We start from the raw sequence: 22,123 nt of genomic DNA, 5'->3' as shown, positions 1-22,123 counted from the left end.
TCAGAGGAGACTGTGTGAATCAGGCCTTCATGGTCTAATTTCTGCAAAGAAACCACTACTAAAGGACACCAATAAGAATAAGATACATGCTTGGGCCAAAAAACACGAGCAATGGACATTAGACCGGTGGAAATATGTCCTTCGGTCTGATGAGTCCAAATTTGAGATTTTTGTTCCAACCGCCGTGTCTATGGGAGACGCAGAGTAGGTGAATGGATGATCTCCGCATGTGTGGTTCCCACCGTGAAGCATGGAGGAGGATTCTGCAGCGATACACCATCCCATCTGGTTTGCTCTTAGTGGGACTATCATTTGTTTTTCAACAGGACAATGACCCAACACACCTCCAGGCTGTGTTGGGCTGTTTCACCAACAAGGAGAGTGATGGAGTGCTGCATCAGATGACCTGGCCTCCAAAATCACCCGACCTCAACCGAATTGAGATGGTTTGGGATGAGTTGGACCGCAGAGTGAAGGAAAAGCAACCAACAAGTGCTCAGCATATGTGGGAACTCCTTCAAGACTGTTGGAAAAGCATTCCAGGTGAAGCTGGTTGAGAGAATGCCAAGAGTGTGCAAAGCTGTCATCAAGGCAAAGGGTGGCTACTTTGAAGAATCTAAAATAAAAACATATTTTGATTTATTTAACACTTTTTTGGTTACTACATGATTCCATATGTGTTATTTCATAGTTTTGATGTCTTCACTATTATTCTACAATGTAGACAATAGTAAAAATAAAGAAAAACCCTTGAATGAGTAGGTGTGTTCAAACTTTTGACTAGTACTGTATATTCAAACATCCGAAATCGACGGCTGTTTCTAGTGACCAGGCTGAGAAAAATAGTGCACCAGAAATATGCTTCCTGATCCTGCAGGAAAACGAATAAAGTGATTATGTATTTTGTTTCTTAAAACAATAGAGCTTACTGTGTATAACAAGCCCAAAAGATTATTGCCTTTATCAAAAGGATTACAATTTTATGCCACATAACGTTTCTGTACATGAAAATCCACCATTTTGTTTTGCCATTTGTCATTGCTTTCACAACAAAGGAAGCATTCACAATGCACATCCATATTTTAGCATCCTCCTGTTTTCCATAGCACTGTAGGATGTTGCCTTTAATCCTACACACACTCACACACACACACTCACACACACACACACACACACACACACACACACACACACACACACACACACACACACACACACACACACACACACACACACACACACACACACACACACACACACACACACACACACACACACACACATACACACACACGGAGAGAAGTGCGCGCACACAGAGACGCACACTCACACACCTACAGGTTAAATTAGCTTTAATTAGGACTGTGGAGCTGTATACTCTCAGTCCTGTGGATTCTGCTACTGCATATAGCTGAGAGAGAGACAGACAGAGAGAGAGGGAGAGAGAGAGAGAGAGGCTGGAGGTTTGGAGCCCCTCCAAAAATACCCTAACCCTACATCACTATACCAGTGGTATACATACAGCAAGGCAATCTATATGCAAAACATTTAGCGCGGCTAAGAGTTAAGTCTATAGAGCAGCCGAGATTCATAGGTTGCACAGTGATATAGAGACGGAGCAACTTATAACATTACTTTATAAACACGTTATAGAGCACAATACATTATGGTGGGGAGAAGGGAAGGATTAGCATCTAGTGGCAACTTCCCCTGAAATAGTGGCATCATCAACTAGGGACATTAGGTCTGAATTACAGCATCGATCTACAGTAACAAGGCAGATGACAGTGTACTCTGGTCTGGAGGTCCGGAGCAACAGGGAACCTGACATGATTTGTGGCATGGCCGTCCCATCCCCATCCATCCCTTCACACCAGGCAGCCATGGCAATAAAAGCGCTGCATTTACAGCACTACTCTAATAACCAATTGCTTTGGCCTTTGGCAAATAGCTGCGAAGTAAATTTGAACACACTGCTCTGTGGCTGTGGGTTCATGCCTTGCTTTACACATGCATCGGTAAGTCCAAGTCCTCTGCACAGCAGTCGCATTGTAAGCAAAAGTGGGATAAAGTAACACACACACACACATGCGCACGCGCATGCACGCACATGCACACACACACACACACATGCGCACGTGCACACACACACACACACACACTCTAAAGACTCACTCTAAAGACTCAGCTTCCCTCTTTCGTAGTAATTTCATGCAGGTTCATGACTTTGCTTCAAAGAGTGCACAGCTGTGTCATTGGATGAAGTCTTTAATCTATTCAGTCAGCGCATCTGTACTCTCAGCCATACACCACGTCATTAGAGGCCTGCCAGTGTGTGTGTGTGTGTGTGTGTGGGTGTGTGTGTGTGTGTGTGTGTGTGTGTGTGTGTGCGTGCGTGCGTGCGTGCGTGTGTGTTTCTGAGCAGCTCAGAATAAACTGACTTACTGGCACGTACAGTGGGGAGAACAAGTATTTGATACACTGCCGATTTTGCAGGTTTTCCTACTTACAAAGCATGTAGAGGTCTGTAATTTTTATCATAGGTACACTTCAACTATGAGAGACGGAATCTAAAACAAAAATCCAGAAAATCACATTGTATGATTTTTAAGTAATTAATTTGCATTTTATTGCATGACATAAGTATTTGATACATCAGAAAAGCAGAACTTAATATTTGGTACAGAAACCTTTGTTTGCAATTACAGAGATCATACGTTTCCTGTAGTTCTTGACTAGGTTTGCACACACTGCAGCAGGGATTTTGGCCCACTCCTCCCTACAGATCTTCTCCAGATCCTTCAGGTTTCGGGGCTGTCGCTGGGCAATACGGAGTTTCAGCTCCCTCCAAAGATTTTCTATTGGGTTCAGGTCTGGAGACTGGCTAGGCCACTCCAGGACCTTGAGATGCTTCTTACGGAGCCACTCCTTAGTTGCCATGGCTGTGTGCTTTGTGTCGTTGTCATGCTGGAAGACCCAGCCACGACCCATCTTCAATGCTCTTACTGAGGGAAGGAGGTTGTTGGCCAAGATCTCGCGATACATGGCCCCATCCATCCTCCCCTCAATACGGTGCAGTCGTCCTGTCCCCTTTGCAGAAAAGCATCCCCAAAGAATGATGTTTCCACCTCCATGCTTCACGGTTGGGATGGTGTTCTTGGGGTTGTACTCATACTTCTTCTTCCTCCAAACACGGCGAGTGGAGTTAGACCAAAAAGCTCTATTTTTGTCTCATCAGACCACATGACCTTCTCCCATTCCTCCTCTGGATCATCCAGATGGTCATTGGCAAACTTCAGACAGGCCTGGACATGCACTGGCTTAAGCAGGGGGACCTTGCGTGCGCTGCAGGATTTTAATCCATGACGGCGTAGTGTGTTACTAATGGTTTTCTTTGAGACTGTGGTCCCAGCTCTCTTCAGGTCATTGACCAGGTCCTGCCGTGTAGTTCTGGGCTGATCCCTCACCTTCCTCATGATCATTGATGCCCCACGAGGTGAAATCTTGCATGGAGCCCCAGACCGAGGGTGATTGACCGTCATCTTGAACTTCTTCCATTTTCTAATAATTGCGCCAACAGTTGTTTCCTTCTCACCAAGCTGCTTGCCTATTGTCCTGTAGCCCATCCCAGCCTTGTGCAGGTCTACAATTTTATCCCTGATGTCCTTACACAGCTCTCTGGTCTTGGCCATTGTGGAGAGGTTGGAATCTGTTTGATTGAGTGTGTGGACAGGTGTCTTTTATACAGGTAACGAGTTCAAACAGGTGCAGTTAATACAGGTAATGAGTGGAGAACAGGAGGGCTTCTTAAAGAAAAACTAACAGGTCTGTGAGAGCCGGAATTCTTACTGGTTGGTAGGTGATCAAATACTTATGTCATGCAATAAAATGCAAATTAATTATTTAAAAATCATACAATGTGATTTTCTGGATTTTTGTTTTAGATTCCGTCTCTCACAGTTGAAGTGTACCTATGATAAAAATTACAGACCTCTACATGCTTTGTAAGTAGGAAAACTTGCAAAATCGGCAGTGTATCAAATACTTGTTCTCCCCACTGTATGCACAGTAGTGGTGCTTGTTTTGCAAAATCGACTGTTTTGCTCGTACATGCATCTCTAGAGTACCAGGGTGGATGTATCTCTGTGTGTGCTAGGCAAATAAATATGTTAGCTACAGTACAGCTCCCTTCCCATGTGTCTTCAGTAGCTATTGACTGCATTTTAAATGTCCATCATTAACTAATTAACCATCTTCTCTCCTGTCCATCTAAAGACCCCCGTCCACACACACACACACACACACACACACACACACACACACACACACACACACACACACACACACACACACACACACACACACACACACACACACACACACACACACACACACACGCAAACACAGAAGGTCATGTATGTGATGGTTAGGAGGACAGAACACCCTACATTTAGACTAGCTAGAGCTCCATGTGAGGGATGCTGTAGCTGAAACAGAGGATGCAGCATCTCTCATACCCTCAGAGCACAGAGAGAGAGGGGAGAGAGGGAGGGAGAGAGAGAGAGGGAGGGGAGAGAGAGAGGGAGAGAGAGAGAGGGAGGGGAGAGAGAGAGAGGGAGGGGAGAGAGAGAGAGAGAGAGAGGGGAGAAAGAGAGGGAGAGAGAGAGAGGGAGGGGAGAGAGAGAGAGAGAGGGAGGGGAGAGAGAGAGGGAGAGAGAGAGAGAGAGGGAGAGGAGAGAGAGAGGGAGAGCGAGCGACAGCGAGAGAGCGCACGGGAAGAGGAGAGACAAAAGGATAGAGGGCAGAGAGCGAGCAGCGGAAGGAGAAAGAGGAAAGAGAGAGCAGGGAGTGTTTATAGGGGAAGAATTCCTTGGTCTCAATGAAGTGTTGTGAGAGACAGTGTCATTGGTATGCTAACAAATGCAAGTCATCCTATCTTCATGCCTTGAGTCCACTGACACTAGTAGCGACATACTTGGAGTGATAACCTTCAGCTAACCTAATGCTATGATGACACAGCTAGCACTAAACACTGATGTCTCCAAACATCACCAGCGACTAAGCCTAAATAGGACCCTATAAACCAGCGGTCTACAAATCTTAGGATATATATCAGGAGACCCACAAGAACAGTAGCCAATGACCTGAAACCAGAGAGGCCAGATAGAGGGACCCAAACCTTTCTCATAACCAGGAGATCCCAACACCAGACACCAAACCTAGAACTAAGAGATCCCAACACCAGCCAATTTCATTTAAAAAATCTGCCAAACAACCAGTAGGCTTACATGAAGGAAAACCAATGAATTAAACATTTTGACACGGCGGCCAGGGCCATAAAGGTTGTAGCTTACCAGTTAGACGAGTTGCAGCCTCCTCCATGCTGTGTTGAACCTCATGAGAAGTTTATTTTCTCATTCTCCTTCCTGGCTAAATTTACTTGTCAGGTCCCTCTCAAATGCCAGCTGGACAAGCTGGGCTTTTTGTTGATGTAACATGCTGCGTCTGTGGTCACTGAATACGTGGAGAAGGAATTTTCGCCCATTGCTGTAGATGTCCCAAATGTTAATCCAAATCAATTTTTTCAGCAGAGTTGGCATTGCTGACAAAGGCCCGCCATATCTTTAAGACCACTGAGTGGAAGTCCATTTGTTGTTGCTGGCTGTGGTTGCGATTTCATTTAGCAAGAACCAATCAACTCTGCTTCCACTGATTCAGTTTTGGTTAGATCCAACAGGTCATCAGGTGCTAGTTACTGGGGTAACGAAGGTGCAGGTGCTTGTTGTGATATTGCCCTTGTGCTTCTCGATCTTGTTGATCAGCAGGCAGTATGGGGATGGGTGGGTATTACATTTGGTGCTAGGCTCCTCAACCTTGGTGGTCGAGACAACAGGCTACTCGGTGAGCCCGGCGTCGCACCAAACATGGTGGTCTGCCATTTTTTTGCTCTTGGCAGTGCCCAGACATTTTCGGATATCCATGCTGATTAGCCAGCTATAATTATTCAGCTCGTCGCTATCAAAATGTAACGATGCTAGTAGCTACTAGCTAGCTCATAATTAGCTCTAGCTGTTTGGAAAAGGGAATAACTTTTTTCCCTCTCTGTGAGAAAAAGAATTGTCAATTTGGGATCCTATGAGCTTTTCTAACCAAGGTAATGAAGGCGGTACCTTATGACACTGCATGGCTAGGTGCCAAATCAGAATGCATTTTAGGATTGTAACTACTAAATATTACATTATTACATCCCCCCTTCCTCCCCCTCCTCAGATCATGAGTGCACACCTGGCATAGCCTCTGTCCCAGTCTGCGCCACTGGCAGGCCAGACAATGCTACATTGGCAAAACCGGGCATTGTAATTCATATACCATTTATTATGGGGAAACAAAGCTGGGGGGGCACAAATTATATCTGGGGGGTCCATGTCCCATAGAGCTGTCTCTGACACTCCATAGAGCTGTCTCTGGATCCCAACACCAGCCAACAACAACCCCAAACCTAGAACCAAGAGATCCCAACACCAGACAACAACAGATCCAAACCTAGAACCAAGAGATCAGACAACACCAGACCCCAAACCTAGAACCAAGAGATCCCAACACCACCAAAACCAAACCTCATACCTAGAACCAAGAGACCCCAACACCACCAACACCAGACCTCCTACCTAGAACCAAGAGATCCCAACACCACCAACACCAGACCTCATACCTAGAACCAAGAGACCCCAACACCACCAACACCAGACTCCAAACCTAGAACCAAGAGATCCCAACACCACCAACACCAGACCTCATACCTAGAACCAATAGATCCCAACATCAGTCAAAACCAGACCTCAAACCTAGAACAATTTTCAGAAGTTGCTTTCATTTCAGCTAATCTAATTTTTAAACATTTCAACTGTATTAAAATATTAATTTTGTCAACAACAAAAAATAAACACCATCCCAAAAAAATGGGCTTTCTTTTTTTTCTTGTAATGTACAGTACAAGTCAAAAGTTTGGACACACCTACTCATTCAAGGGTTTTTCTTTATTTTTACTATTTTCTACATTGTAGAATAAAAGTGAAGACATCACAACTATGAAATAACATATATGGAATCATGTAGTAACCAAAAAAGAGTTAAACAAATATTTTAGATATTAGATTCTTCAAAGTAGCCACCCTTTGCCTTGATGACAGATTTGCACACTCTTGGCATTCTCTCAACCAGTTTCACCTGCAATGCTTTTCCAACAGTCTTGAAGGAGTTCCCACATATGCTGAGCACTTGTTGGCTGCTTTTCCTTCACTCTGCGGTCCAACTCATCCCTAACCATCTCAATTGGGTTGAGGTCGGGTGATTATGGAGGCCAGGTCATCTGATGCAGCACTCCATCACTCTCCCTCTTGGTCAAATAGCCCATACACAGCCTGAAGGTGTGTTGCGTCATTGTCCTGTTGAAAAATCAATGATAGTCCCACATGCGCAAACCAGATGGGATGGCGTATCGCTGCAGAATGCTGTGGTAGCCATGCTGGTTAAGTGTACCTTGAATTCTAAATAAATCACTGACAGTGTCACCGGCAAAACACACCCCACACCATCACACCTCCTCCTCCATGCTTCAACGTTGGGAACCACACATACAGAGATCATCCGTTCGCCAACTCTGTATCTCACAAAGACACGGCGGTTGGAACCAAAAATCTCAAATTTGGACTGGTCTAATGTCCCACTGGTCTAATGTCATTAGACCCACTGGTCTAATGTCCATTGCTCGTGTTTCTTGTCCCAAGCAATTCTCTTATTCTTATTGGTGTCATTTAGTAGTGGTTTCTTTGCAGCAATTCGACCATGAAGCCCTGATTCACACAGTCTCCTCTGAACAGTTGATGTTGAGATGTGTCAGTTACTTGAACTCTGTGAAGCATTTATTTGGGCTGCAATCTAGCTTTAATGGACTCATGCCCTGCAGCAGAGGTAACTCTGGGTCTTCCTTTCCTGTGGAGGTCCTCATGAGAGCCAGTTTCATCATAGTGCTTGATGGTTATTGTGACTGCATTTGAAGAAACTTTGAAAATTCTTGAAATTCTCCAGGATTGACTGACCTACATGACTTAAAGTAATAATTGACTGTAGTTTCTCTTTGCTTATTTGAGTTGTTATTGCCATAATATGGACTTATAATATGGACAAATAGGGCTATCTGCTGTATACCACCCCTACCTTGTCCCAACACAACTGATTGGCTCAAATGCATTAAGAAGGAAAGAAATTCCACAAATTAACTTTTAACAAGGCACACCTGTTAATTGAAATGTATTCCAGGTGACTACCTCATGAAGCTGGTTGAGAGAATTCCAAGAGTGTGCAAAGCTGTCGTCAAGGCAAAGGGTGGCTACTTTGAAGAATCTCAAATATAAAATATATTTTGATTTGTTTTACATGATTCCATATGTGTTATTTCATAGTTTTGATGTGTTCACTATTATTCTACAATGTATAACTTTTAAATAAAGAAAACCCCTGTAATGAGTAGGTGTGTCCATACTTTTGACTGGTACTGTAAGTGTTGAGATGATGCGTTAAATCCCAAAGCTACTAGCTAGCTTGTATTCCTTTGAGCCCATTTCAGCCATTACCGAGGTGTGTTTGACAGGTCATTTCAAACACTTCCGGAAAAAACGTCAGGCAAAAGCAAGAGTATGAAATTGTTGCTGGAGTCAAATGAAAGCAATCGATTCAGCCAGATTTAAATGACAAGTTGATTTTGAACCCTTCAAACACAGGAAATAAATGGCTCAATAAGACAGATCCTCAGGTGGGCGGGGCATGCGAGTTGCTAAATCCACAGCAAACTGTCGTCAAGGTTGACGTGGGAAGGATCTCTAGGATTGTCATGCTGGCTCCTGGTATCAGGGTCTGTCTGCTAAAGCCTCTCTAATCTCTGTGTATTGTTCTTTGTTAACAATCGTCGTTTGTGATCGCATGTCAGCTGACATTTGAACAGCATCCCTGTTTTGCTGGTGATTGCAGAATGATTATAGAAGAGAATACCATCTATTCCATTCAGACTCGGAATTAAGACCCTGTTGAAAATAACATATTGCATGTTAATCGTAGCATGCATGAATCAACGTATGTAACATTGTATAACTAACTATATCAAACCAGAAAGCCATCCATTCCATTCAGTATAATTAGCTTAGCATGCTGAAGGCTATCTGTCTTGTGTCATGCTGACCAGATCGATTTTTAACTAATGAATGACTCATATATGACTGGAATTCTAGACTCTTGCATATGTCGGCCGACACGTAGCCAACTAGCCTGTCCTTTTGAGATGCCGCCAATGTTTGGGATGCTATTTTGAACAAATGTGTGGCTTTTCATGAAGCCTCGTGTTTCCGTAAACATTAGCACCAAACCAGATGTTTCCTAAGAGGATGAGTGCAGTGTGACAGGGGCTGTGGGGTTGTCAGTGAGGTCAGGGTAAGGGATATGGTTGGCTTTGAATACTACTGTCACAGCCTGGGTCATATAAGGTCAGTATCCACTGGGCACGTTGGTTGACTCAACATTGTCTTCACGTAATTTCAATGAAATGATGTTGAGCCAACGTGGAATAGATGTCGAATTAACGACTGTGCCCACTGCTTAGTAGTGCGTAGTAGGTTTGTTGCAAAGCCCACATCCTCATTTGGACCATGGTGTAAAGATGAGGCATTGGTGACGTTACGGTATTACAGAGTGGTAGTAGACTGCATCTTCAGCCTCTTCCAAGTATCTCTTCATGTCAAGAACAGGGAGAGATCAACACAACTGAGCTGTAGGGACACAACAAATATTTCACTTCGCTGGCCTCAAATTGGATCTCAGATCAGTGTAAAATACAACACAAGACTTTATTGACCAGACAAGCCAACTGTGTGCCTGCCGCGTGTATACTGATCGGAGAGTTTTAGACCTTTTTATCCTACAATGTTCTCTATCATGGTATGGGGAGAGGAGGAGAGGATGGAGGAGGAGGAGGAAGAGGAGGAGGAGGAGGAGGAGGAGAAGGGGATGACTGAATGTTCTAGGGCGCTGATGTCAACCTCCGTCTCTCCAGAGAATTGCATGCTGCTTTTCAGTCCAACTCATTTCCCCTACTTAATTGGCCGATTGGGCTATTTATTCCATTTCTCCAATATACACCATTATTTGGGGATTTTTCTTGGAACTAGTACAATGTGAAACGGAACATAAAATGTTTGTTCAAATGTATTCGCTTTGAGTTAAGCTGACTCAATGATGGCATTGCAACGATACAAGTGGTCACCCATGCCATACGTCACTTCTCTAATTCATGAGTCACTTTAACTCTTCAAGATCGCAGGACATTTTTGTTTTATTTTGTTGTAAAACGCTCATGGAGTTCAGTTTGTACAGACAGCTATGTGGGTGTAATACATCTTGACCTGGAATTGTTCTGATGTTACAGGCAATATTATATAAAATAGCTGTTTGTCTTTAGAGCTTACTCTGCTATGTTCAGACACGATACATTGTGTGAAACAGGTAGGCCCAGACAAGTAACAGGGTGCAAAACGGGATTGTGCATCGCAACAACCTGCATTTGTTATGCACGACCTTGTTGCATCTTGTAAAACATTATCGGAACTTCTATTCCGTAAGCAGGGCCTACAACACAGTGCATATCAAACAACAACATCGCACTGTATTAAACTAGACTAGGTGATAATTCACTCAGTGTTAATGTATTCATTAAAAAAATCTATGGAGAAAGAGAGAGAGAGAAAAAGAGAGAGAGAGACAGAGCGAGAGAGAGAAAGAGGTGGGTAAAAGAGAGATAGACGGGGAGAAAGAATGAGAGAGAATAAGAGAGACGTGTTCTGTGGCAAAGCAATATCGCCATCATGGAACGCTAAATATTACAGCTATTCACCCAGGATGGTGTTTAGCGGCAGCAGATATAGCATGTCAAGAAGTCAATGGTACCATCTGCTTGCCTGAGGTATATTAGGTATGGAGAGGAAAGGTAGAAAAGTCTCCCAGAGGTGAACAATAGAAACCTCTAATTACGCAGTCAGAATGCCCAGGCATATCTTACAATAGCCTTGTGCAGACCTCCTGGCATTGAGATGTGCATAAGGCTCGGCGTACGATCCTATAGGATCCCTAATCTAATGCTACGCGAGGAGTACGCTCGAAGCTAATTTAAAGAACAGACTTAAATGGGAAATGTATCATATGTATAATAAGGCCTTTATGACCAGAGTGTAGTCAAGATGTGCCTTGACTGTGTAGCGAAGTTGGTTCAGGGATCTATTGTACGCTTGTGCATGGCCGGTTCCAGGCATAAGCGACACAATCGGTCGCTTAGGGCACCCGGACACTAGGGGGCTCCCGACAAAAAGTAATATATATATATTATACTGTATATACAGTACCAGTTAAAAGTTGACACATCTATTCAGTCAAGGGTTTATCTTTAATTTTGACTATTTTCTACATTGTAGAATAATAGTGAAGACATCAATAATATGAAATAACACATATGGAATCATGTAGTAACCAAAAAAGAGTTAAACAAATCAAAATATATTTTAGATTCTTGAAAGTAGCCATTCTTTGCCTTGATGACAGCTTTACACACTCTTGGTATTCTCTCAACCAGCTTCATGAGGTAGTCACCTGGAATGCTTCTCCAACAGTCTTGAAGGAGTTCCCACATACGCTGAGCACTTGTTGGCTGCTTTTTTCTCTCTGCGGTCCAACTCATCCCAAACCATCTCAACTGGGTTGAGATTGGGTGATTGCGGAGGCCAGGTCATCTGATGCAGCACTCCATCACTCTCCTTCTTGGTCAAACAGAACTTACACAGCCTGGAGGTCTGTTTGGGTTCATTGTTCTGTTGAAAAACAAATGATAGTCCCACTAAGCGCAAACCAGGTGGGATACCGTATCACTACAGAATGCTGTGATGCTGGGTGTGCCTTGAATTCTAAATAAATCACAGACAGTGTCACCAGCAAAGCACACCCACACCATCACACGTCCTCCTCCATGCTTCACGGTGGGAACCACACATGCTGAGATCATCCATTCACCTACTCTGCATCTCACAAAGACACGGCGGTTGGAAACAAAAATCTCAAATTTGGACTCATCAGACCAAAGGACATATTTCCACCGGTCTACTGCCTATTGCTCGTGTTTCTTGGCCCAAGCAAGTCTCTTCTTATTATTGGTGTCCTTAGTAGTGGTTTCCTTGCAGCAATTAAACCATGACAGGCTGATTCATGCTGTCCCCTCTGAACAGTTGATGTTGAGATGTGTCTGTTGCTTGAACTCTGTGAAATATTTATTTGGGCTAGATTCTGAGGTGCAGTTAATGGCAGATTTCTGAGGCTGGTAACTCTAATGAACTTATCCTCTGCAGCAGATGTAACTCTGTGTCTTCCTTTCCTGTGGCGGTCCTCATTAGAGTTAGTTTCATCATAGCGCTTGATGGGTTTTCCCGACTACACTTGAAGAAACTTTAAAAGTTCTTGAAATGTTCCGGATTGACTGACCTTCATGTCTTAAAGTAATGATGGACTGCTGTTTCTCTTTGCTTATTTGAGTTGTTCTTGCCATAATATGGACTTGGTCTTTTACCAAATAGGGTTATCTTCTGTATACCACCCCTACCTTGTCACAACACAACTGATTGACTCAAACGCATTAAGATGGAAAGAAATTCTACAAATGAACTTTTAACAAGGCACACCTGTTAATTGAAATGCATTCCAGGTGACTACCTCATGAAGCTGGTTGAGAGAATGTCAAGAATGTGCAAAGCTGTCATCAAGGCAAAGGGTGGCTACTTTGAAGAATCTCAACTATAAAATATATTTTGATTTGTTTAACACTTTTTTGGTTACTACATGATTCCATATGTGTTATTTCATAGTTTTGATGTGTTCACTACTATTTTACAATGTATAAAATAGTTAAAATAAAGAAAAACCCTTGAATGAGTAGGTGTGTCCAAACTTTTGACTGGTACTGTATATACATATATACACACACACACACACTACATGACCAAAAGTATGTGGACACCTGCTCGTCAAACATCTCAACTCAAAATCATGGGCATTAATATGGAGTTGGTCCCCCCTTTGCTCCTATAACAGCCTCCACTCTTCTGGGAAGGCTTTCCACTAAATGTTGGAACATTGATGCCGGGACTTGCTTCTATTCAGCCACAAGAGCATTAATGAGGTTGGGTACTGATGTTAGGTGATTAGGCCTGGCTCGCAGTCGGTGTTCGAATTCATCCCAAAGGTGTTTGATGGGGTTGAGGTCAGGGCTCTGTGCACGCCAGTTATGTTCTACTTTGAAGAATCTAAACTATATAACATATATTTTGATTTGTTTCACACTTTTTTCTACAATGTAGAAAATAGTAAAAATAAAGAAAAACTCATGAATCAGTAGGTGTGTCCAAACTTTTGACTGGTACTCTATATATATATATATATATATATATATATATATATATATATATATATATATATATATATATATATACACTGAGTATACAAAACATTAAGGACACCTGCCCATTCCATAACAAAGATTGACCAGGTGAATCCAGGTGAAAGCAATGTTGCCTTATTGATGTCACTTGTTAAATCCACTTCAATCAGTGTAGATGAAGGGGAGGAGACAGGTTAAAGAAGGATTTTGAAGCCTTGAGACAATTAAGACATGGATTGTGTATGTGTGCCATTCAGAGGATGAATGGAAAGGCAAAATGTTTAAGTGCCTTTGAACAGGGTATTGTATTAGGCGCTGGTTTGTGTCAAGAACTGCAGCGCTGCTGGGTTTTTCATACTCAATAGTTTCCTGTCTGTATCAAGAATGTTCCACCACCCAAAGGACATCCAGTCAACTTCACACAACTGTGGGAAGCATTGGAGTCAACACGGGCCAGCATCCCTGTGGAACACTTTTGACACCTTGTAAAGTCCATGCCCTGATGAATTAAGGCTGTTCTGAGGGCAAAAGGGGGGGGGGGTTCCTAATGTTTGGTGTATATATTAACCTTTTTTGTTAACGCTTTACTTGACACCACTAACATGTTATGACAGGGTTATAACCATGTCATAATATGTCATAACAGCTGGCATAAATTGTCATAACCTGGAATAATATAGTCATAATCATGTCATGACCCATGTATTTACACCTGTATATTGAGTTATGTTTTATCAAAACCCTCATTTATTCCCAAGAAGTTGATTTTTGTTTGAAAGTTTGTTTCTTTAGTCCTTTGTTGTTGAAATGAATTATGTTTACAGTCATGTTTCTGTTTTCTCATCATATTTTAGATAACTTGCAGAACATACACTTTACGACACTGTCATGAAGCGTTATGACATCATAGTCAAATAAGCCAGGCCTATCACGTACATGCCCTTATGTCAGTCATCAGTCAAAAAAAGGGTATCTTGTCCTGCTCCTGAAATCTGCTCCTGCATTCATCCCAGTCATCAGCAACAGAGCATTGGGGCAGGTGCATGTCTGACATCAATTTGTGTATAATTACAATGACAATTGAATATGGTCAATTTCAGAAAATGTTATATAACATAAACATACTGGTGACATGTAGGCTATGGTGTAATAATGGAATGTTTTGCCTTGTGTGGTAGGTTTTGTGAATACGCTTTGTGAATACGCTACTCCTACGCTTTGTGAATACTGGCCTGGACTTTTTTAAATCCTCTGGTTGGCTTTCCCACCCTGTTCTTACTGTAGATGGCAAAAAAAAAAGGTGTTTTGATTGATGAAAACACGAGGCGGCGGTCAGTTTAGTTCTTCACTGGATTTCCTATGTAACTGCTATGGAGTACTGCAGAGGCGAGACACAACATCCAGACCAATTGTCTTTTTAAACCTGCCCCTTCTAATCGGCTATCGCTTTAATAGCGATTACACTGGAATTACGCTCACACTTACTCACTCGCACGTTACCAGACGGTTTAGTGATTGAGTAGACTTGAGTGAGGCCTACACCACACATACAAACACATGTACACGCAAACACACTCTATCGCTCTCTTTCTCCCTCTCTCTCTCTCACACGCACGCACACACGCACACACACACACAGTCACACACACACACACACACACTCTGAAACAGTAATTCCCTAGGACAGGGAGTGAGTGGCAGAGCAGTAATGCCAGTTCAGGGCAGCAGCAGCATAGCCTGAGGGCATCGCTTGGTATTCAGGCTCCAATAGCCCTCTCATCACTGCCCTCTGATGCTAAGCCCCCAACGCCCAGCCCACTGGCACACACACACACACACACACACACACACACACACACACACACACACACACACACACACACACACACACACACACACACACACACACACACACACACACACACACACACACACACACACACACACACACACACACTTTCTCTTTCTCTCTCCAGCTTTTATCTTGCTCTCAAACACATAAACACACACACTTCCCCTCATCAGTGCACTCTGATCCCAATACAACCCCCCCACGACTGAATCATTGGAGCTACAAAGACAGTAGTCTTCTCTGCCACAAATACAGTAGTGTTGAATCAAAGTAGAAGTTGTCTGTCTGCACAGATATAGGATCAGTTTACCCTCCCCCAATTATAATCTTACCCGTGGGGGGGTGCAAATTTGACCGTAAATTGATGTCTAGAGGGAGAGGGAATAACTAGGTTATTGTTAAGTGGAGCTCTCCTCCGGCTGGCTGGCTGGGTAGACAGACATGGTCCAACCCCACGTGACATTTGCATTGCGACAGCCCCCTGAGTCATGCAGAACACACACACCGAGTCATGGCACACACACAGAGTCATGCAACACACCCACACACCGAATCATGCCATGCACCCACATACCGAGTCATGACACACACACACACACACACACACACACACACACACACACACACACACACACACACACACACACACACACACACACACACACACACACACACACTCACAGAGGGTCATGCTGAAAAAGCACAAGCACAGTGAAACACAGATATGCAAATCTGTGACCTATGAAGACGTGTCTGTCGCACTCACTCTGTCCTCTCTCATCACCAGACAGGCCTCTCTGCTCATCTTCTCATCCTTCTGTCCTCCTCCTCTCTACTCCTCGGTGTTACCCTTGTCTCCTCTCTTCTTCCTCTCTCTCCCTCTCCTTTCCGCCTCCTCTCCTCTATCTGGGTCTAGTTCATTTACATGCACCTCCAATCTTTCCCTCCATCATCAGAATCGATCTCTGTAAGTCTCCCAGACACACTGGGTTCAAACTTCCAGTCTTACAGAGGCGTACACACACACACACACACACACACACACACACACACACACACACACACATTTAACCATTCAAACAATATTCCCACGATTACTACATATGAAACAACACTGTATCAACAGTGATAGAGATGCTACAGACACACAAAGTCATTGTGAAAGAAGCGACTAGATGAGTGGTCTTTCACAACGTGAAGTCCATGAATATATCAGAGACACATCCTGAAGGCATGCATACACCATGATAGCCTAGTATAGCCACAGGGCAAACGTAGCAATTAATGTGTCATGCGTTCCTTACCAATGTCATTCATCCTCCAAGCCCCTATACTACCACTGCAATACACACATAAACAGGTCTATACTATCGGCCTCTGCCTACTCTATTGTAGTATTAGAGTGTAATATTAGTGGAATGAATGTTCTGATAGCTTCAAAGGTTATTATTAGGGCTACTGCATGCGGAGCACCCTCTAGCTTTGATCATTATGCAAAGCTGTTGTGCTCGCTGCTGAATACATTAGCGACCGGATAACCAGCGACTGTGCGCGTGTTTGTGTGTACGTTATATTACACTACATGGGCAAAAGTGCTTATCGAACATCCCATTTCAAAATCATGGGCATTAATATGGAGTTGCTGCTATAACAGCCTCTGCTCTTCTGGGAAGGCTTTCCACTAGATGTTGGAACATTGCTGTGGGCTCTGATGTTGGGCGATTAGGCCTGGCTCGCAGTCGGCGTTGCATTTCATCCCAAAAGTGCTCGATGGGGTTGAAGTCAGGCCTCTGTGCAGGCTAGTCAAGTTCTTCCACACCGATCTCGACAAACCATTTCGGTATGGACCCCGCTTTGTGCACGTGGGCATTGTCATGCTGAAACAGGAAAGGGCCTTCCCCAAACTGTTGCCAAAAAGTTGGAAGCACAGAATCGTCTAGAATATCATTGTATGCTGTAGCGTTAAGTTTTCCTTTACTGGAACTAAGGGGCCCGAACCATGAAAAACAGCCCCAGACCATTATTCCTCCTCCACCAAACTTTATAGTTTGCACTATGAATTTGGGCAGGTAGCGTTCTCCTGGAATCCAACAAACCAAGATTTGTCCAACGGACTGCAAGATGGTGAAGTAGGATTCATCACTCCAGAGAACATGTTTCCACTGCTCCAGAGTCTAATGACACTCCAGCCGACGCTTGGCATTGCGCGTGGTGATCTTAGGCTTGTGTGCGGCTGCTCGGCCATGGAAACCCATTTCATGAAGCTTCCGGCGAACAGTTCTTGTACTGACGTTGCTTCCAGAGGCCCTTTGGAACTCGGTAGTGAGAGTTGCAACCAAAGAAGGACCATTTTTACGCGTTATGCACTTCAGCAGTCGACGGTCCTGTTCTGTGAGCTTATGTGGCCTACCACTTCGCGGCTGAGCCGTTGTTGCTCCTAGACATTTCCACTTCACAATAACAGCACTTACTGTTGACCGGGTCAGCTCTAGCAGGGCAGAAAAGTGATGAACTGACTTGTTGGAAAGGTGGCATCCTATGATGGTGGCACGTTGAAAGTCACTGAGCTCTTCAGTAAGGCAATTATTTTATTTATTTATTTTTGTGTTTTACCCCCGCTTGTCTCATCGCTGCAGCTCCCCAACGGACTCGGGAGAGGCGAAGGTCGAGTCATGCTTTCTCCGAAACATGACACGCCAAACCGCGCTTCTTAACACCCGCCTGCTTAACCCGTAAGCCAGCTGCACCAATGTGTCGGAGGAAACACAGTTCAACTGATGACCGAAGTCAGCCTGCAAGCACCCGGCCCACCACAAGGAGTCGCTTCAGCGCCCTCCCCTTCCCTAACCCGGACGACGCGGGGCCAACTTTGCGCCGCCCTATGGGACTCCCCGTCACGGCCGGTTGTGACACAGCCTGGGATCGAACCCAGGTCTGTAGCGATGCAGTGCCTTAGACCGCTGGCCCACTCGGGGGGCCCTCAGTAAGGCCATTCTACTGCCAATGTTTGTCTATGGAGATTGCATGGCTGTGTGCTCGATTTTACACACCTGTCAGCAACGGGTGTGGCAGAAATAGCCGAATCCACTAACTTGAAGGGTTGTCAACATATTTTTGTATATATAGTGTATTACCGCGAGGCGCGAGTGGCCTAGCCTGGGGTCTCTGCTCCAGCTAATCTGAAGGCGAAAGAAACGCACACCTGTTCAGGCGAGGTGCTGGCTAACGGAGTAGAACACTTGAAAAATAAAGGAGAGACGCACACTCTAGGAGCTCAGATGCTTCTGCCACCGGCTTGCCATAGGGATCCTTGTCTGAGTGTTGGGGACAGTTGGACAGGGACAGGGATGGGTACAGAGAGAGAGAATGGTGCCACTGTGGTAGTAGTGTTATTGAATCAAGGCCTTCTCCTGAAGATGAGCACATGACATCCGTTTAAAACAGTCACACCAAAATAGCTGCATGAACACATAAATATCTACACACTAAAACGCAAGAGGTAAAATATATAAAAAGGACTATTACAATGTAAGTATATTATTATTATTTAGACCTACCTGTCAATGATTTGCAACATTACTATGTGCCAATGACACTCAAGAGGAATAGGCTACATTCTGTTCCTATGTAAATTAGCCTTCTATCCAGTTCTTTATAGCAGGATTAGGCTAAGAGCTAGACCCCAGCAGCATACCACTTTTAATTCCCCTCTATTCACCTTCTAATCCTGGAGAAACATTGAACTCACCATCTGTTCAATCAAACCGCCTACTGTAGCCTACTGTACTAGCCTACTGAACTCTCATCTCCATCACCACAATCATCATACATAGCCTACACGGTCCGTCTGGTGAAATAACATCCTTAATGGCACCAAGGATAAGGTCGAACGCTGCTTATGAATATGACCCCCTGACAACAAACAAACATCCGTGTTCTTAAGACTCCATTGGTTGAATGCTTCACCACAAATGCAGCCACTGACTATCGTCTTATTTAGGCTACAAAATGCAGAGAGCATTTCGCAGCGAGGTACGCACCCCGTTTCAACACCAAGGACAGCGGTTGTAGCACGTATTCAACCCCACAGACTGTAGCCATGATACAGTAACATACGCTCGCTCCCAACGACATACGTAGACTATTCCCGACTGGCTTGTAGAGAAGAACAAACGGCTATCAGTGCCCGTGGTGTTTAACTGTAGAACTATCAGCCTAGGTTACTAAATGGGAGGGACGGAGCTAACCCATATTTCGCTATTACAGAGAGCGGTTTTCTGCATACCATATTTCACAAAATGGCACGCCGCAGAGCGTTTATCGAATACTAGAACTGCACTTACCTGCTGTCTTGAGGTTGACCCGCTCACATGTCCCGCCGCTGTATTTGGTCTGGTTATTATGATTATTATGGTGGGTACCGTTATGTGGCTGTCAGCGCCATGTTAATGTCTCTCGGTGGTGCTACTGAGCTGCGCCGTACAATACTGTATGGAGCAACCGCTGTGTGCAAGCTTACATCCGGGGTGTTGTGGAGAGGAGAGGAGTGGGGCTTGGAGCGATCGTCAGAAATTAGAGCACCTGTATTTCTAGAGTGGCCCGCGGTTGAACGTTGGAAGAGGATTCGGCAGGGAAGTATTATGGGGGTGGTACAAATTGAATTTAAAATAAATAATGTCGCCTAGGTAATTATTTCGTTTTCAGTGTAACAGTAAGACGTGGTCGCAATATAGTCAATGCAACGCCCTCTTTGAGATTTGAGATGATTGAATGACAGTGAAGGGCTGTAGGTGAAACGTGCAGCAACAGTGACACAGATTATTATAGGCCTCTAGGCTAACGAAGCCGACGTTTTTGTTTGTTTATTTATTGAGAGCTATAATCGGTAACATGATTATGCAACGTTGCAGCTGTGCATGGCATTCACGTGCAATTCCAAAAGACTTCTATGATAAATAGGCTCAAATGGGAATAAGCGACAGCCAGTGAGTGGGATAATCAAAATGTGCAACATCACCGGAAATAAAATAGAAAAAATGATGACGTATGTGGGTTTGAGCGTGAACAGTGACGACACTAATGGGGTTTGGCTTTGATGTGGCGCGGCTGGCAACGTGCACGCTCGCGCATCACTGGGGCAACGCCAGCGATGTTCAAGGAGTTGGCTTTACATCGAGATGTTATAAATCTGAGGATGAGCACAAAATATATGATATAACCTGATATAACCCTTGCTGAATAACAGGACTGGATGAAATAATTCTTATGTCAAGATAGTATGATGATAGGGACTTTGGAAGTCGTCAACAGTGGTCACATTATAAATATGTTTATAACTCAACTTGTTATCATAATATCAGTGAGGTGGAGGGATTTTAGGACTCAATTTTAGCCAGTTGTCTGTCATTGGAGGTCTGTTTGAGTGATTGATTATTTGTCCAGATAGGCACTGCTTAACCGGACTGATAATTGGGCTATATATAATATATATTGATCATATTCTAACTGTGGGACTCAGTAAGCTGAACAATTCCTCCTATGTTCACTCCGCTACTTTAAAGTATGAAATCCCTGCTAGTTGACAGTGTCAGGCCCCACATTGATCTCAGCCTGTGTTGGCATGCAGTTAGGGGCTGTCCCAGTGTCTGAGGGGACAAGTGTAGGCCACCCACTTTGGAGGCACCTCAGGCCTTTGACTGGGGGAGGGGGGGGGGGGGGTTGTGCATGCAGGTGTGCGTGTGTGAGACAGCATCATCCTCCCACTTTCCTCCAAATTAGCCAAATTGATTCTTCAAAGTAGCCACCCTTTGCCTTGATGACAGCTTTGCACACTCTTGGCATTCTCTCAACCAGCTCCATGAGGTAGTCACCTGGAATGCATTTAAATTAACAGGTGTGCCTTGTTAAAAGTCAATTTGTGGAATTCTTTCCTTAATGCGTTTGAGCCAATCAGTTATGTTGTGACAAGGTAGGGGTGTTATACAGAAGATAGTCCTATTTGGTAAAATACCAATTCCATTTTATGGCAAGAGCAGCTCAAATAAGCAAAGAGAAATGACAGTCCATCATTACTTTAAGACATGTAGGTCAGTCAATCCTGGAGAATTTCAAGAACTTTCAAAGTTTCTTCAAGTGCAGTCACAAAAACCATCAAGCGCTATGATGAAACTGACTCTCGTGAGGACCTCCACAGGAAAGGAAGACACAGAGTTACCTCTGGTACAGAGGATAAGTTCATTAGAGTTACCAGCCTCAGAAATTGCAGTACAAAATAAATGCTTCACAGATTTCAAGTAACTGACACATCTCAACATCAACTGTTCAGAGGAGACTGTTTGAATCAGGCCTTCATGGTCGAATTGCTGCAAAGAAACCACTAGTAAAGGACACCAATAAGAAGAAGAGACTTGCTTGGGCCAAGAAACACAAGCAATAGACATTAGACCGGTGTAAATTTGTCCTTTGGTCTGAGATTTTTGGTACCAACCACCGTGCCTTTGTGAGATGCAGAGTAGGTGAACAGATGATCTGTGCATGTGTGGTTCCCACCGTGAAGCATGGAGGAGGAGGTGTGATGGTGTGGGGGTGTTTTGCTGGTGACACTGTCTGTGGTTTATTTACAATTCAAGGCACACTTAACCAGTATGGCTACCATAGCATTCTGCAGCGATACCTCATCCCATCTGGTTTGCGCTTAGTGGGACTATCATTTGTTTTTCAGCAGGACAATGACCCAACCCACCTCCAGG

The 22,123-nt window shown here is 44.0% G+C and overlaps 1 protein-coding gene across 1 annotated transcript in view; it reads right to left on the bottom strand.

Moving 5' to 3' along the window:
• Positions 1-19,943, bottom strand: part of LOC139556606 (serine/threonine-protein kinase PAK 5-like) — a 112,734-nt gene extending 92,791 nt beyond the window's left edge. Inside the window, exon 1 of the mRNA XM_071370763.1 lies at positions 19,718-19,943. The gene's annotated coding sequence lies outside the window, so the exon portion shown is untranslated. The remainder of the gene's footprint in view (positions 1-19,717) is intronic.
• Between the last annotated feature and the right edge of the window lie 2,180 nt (positions 19,944-22,123).

This window comes from Salvelinus alpinus, chromosome 27 (genome assembly GCF_045679555.1).
Source record: "Salvelinus alpinus chromosome 27, SLU_Salpinus.1, whole genome shotgun sequence".
Taxonomy (NCBI): domain Eukaryota; kingdom Metazoa; phylum Chordata; class Actinopteri; order Salmoniformes; family Salmonidae; genus Salvelinus; species Salvelinus alpinus.
Note: the sequence above shows the minus strand (reverse complement) of the source record. Positions and strands in the feature narration are given on the sequence as shown.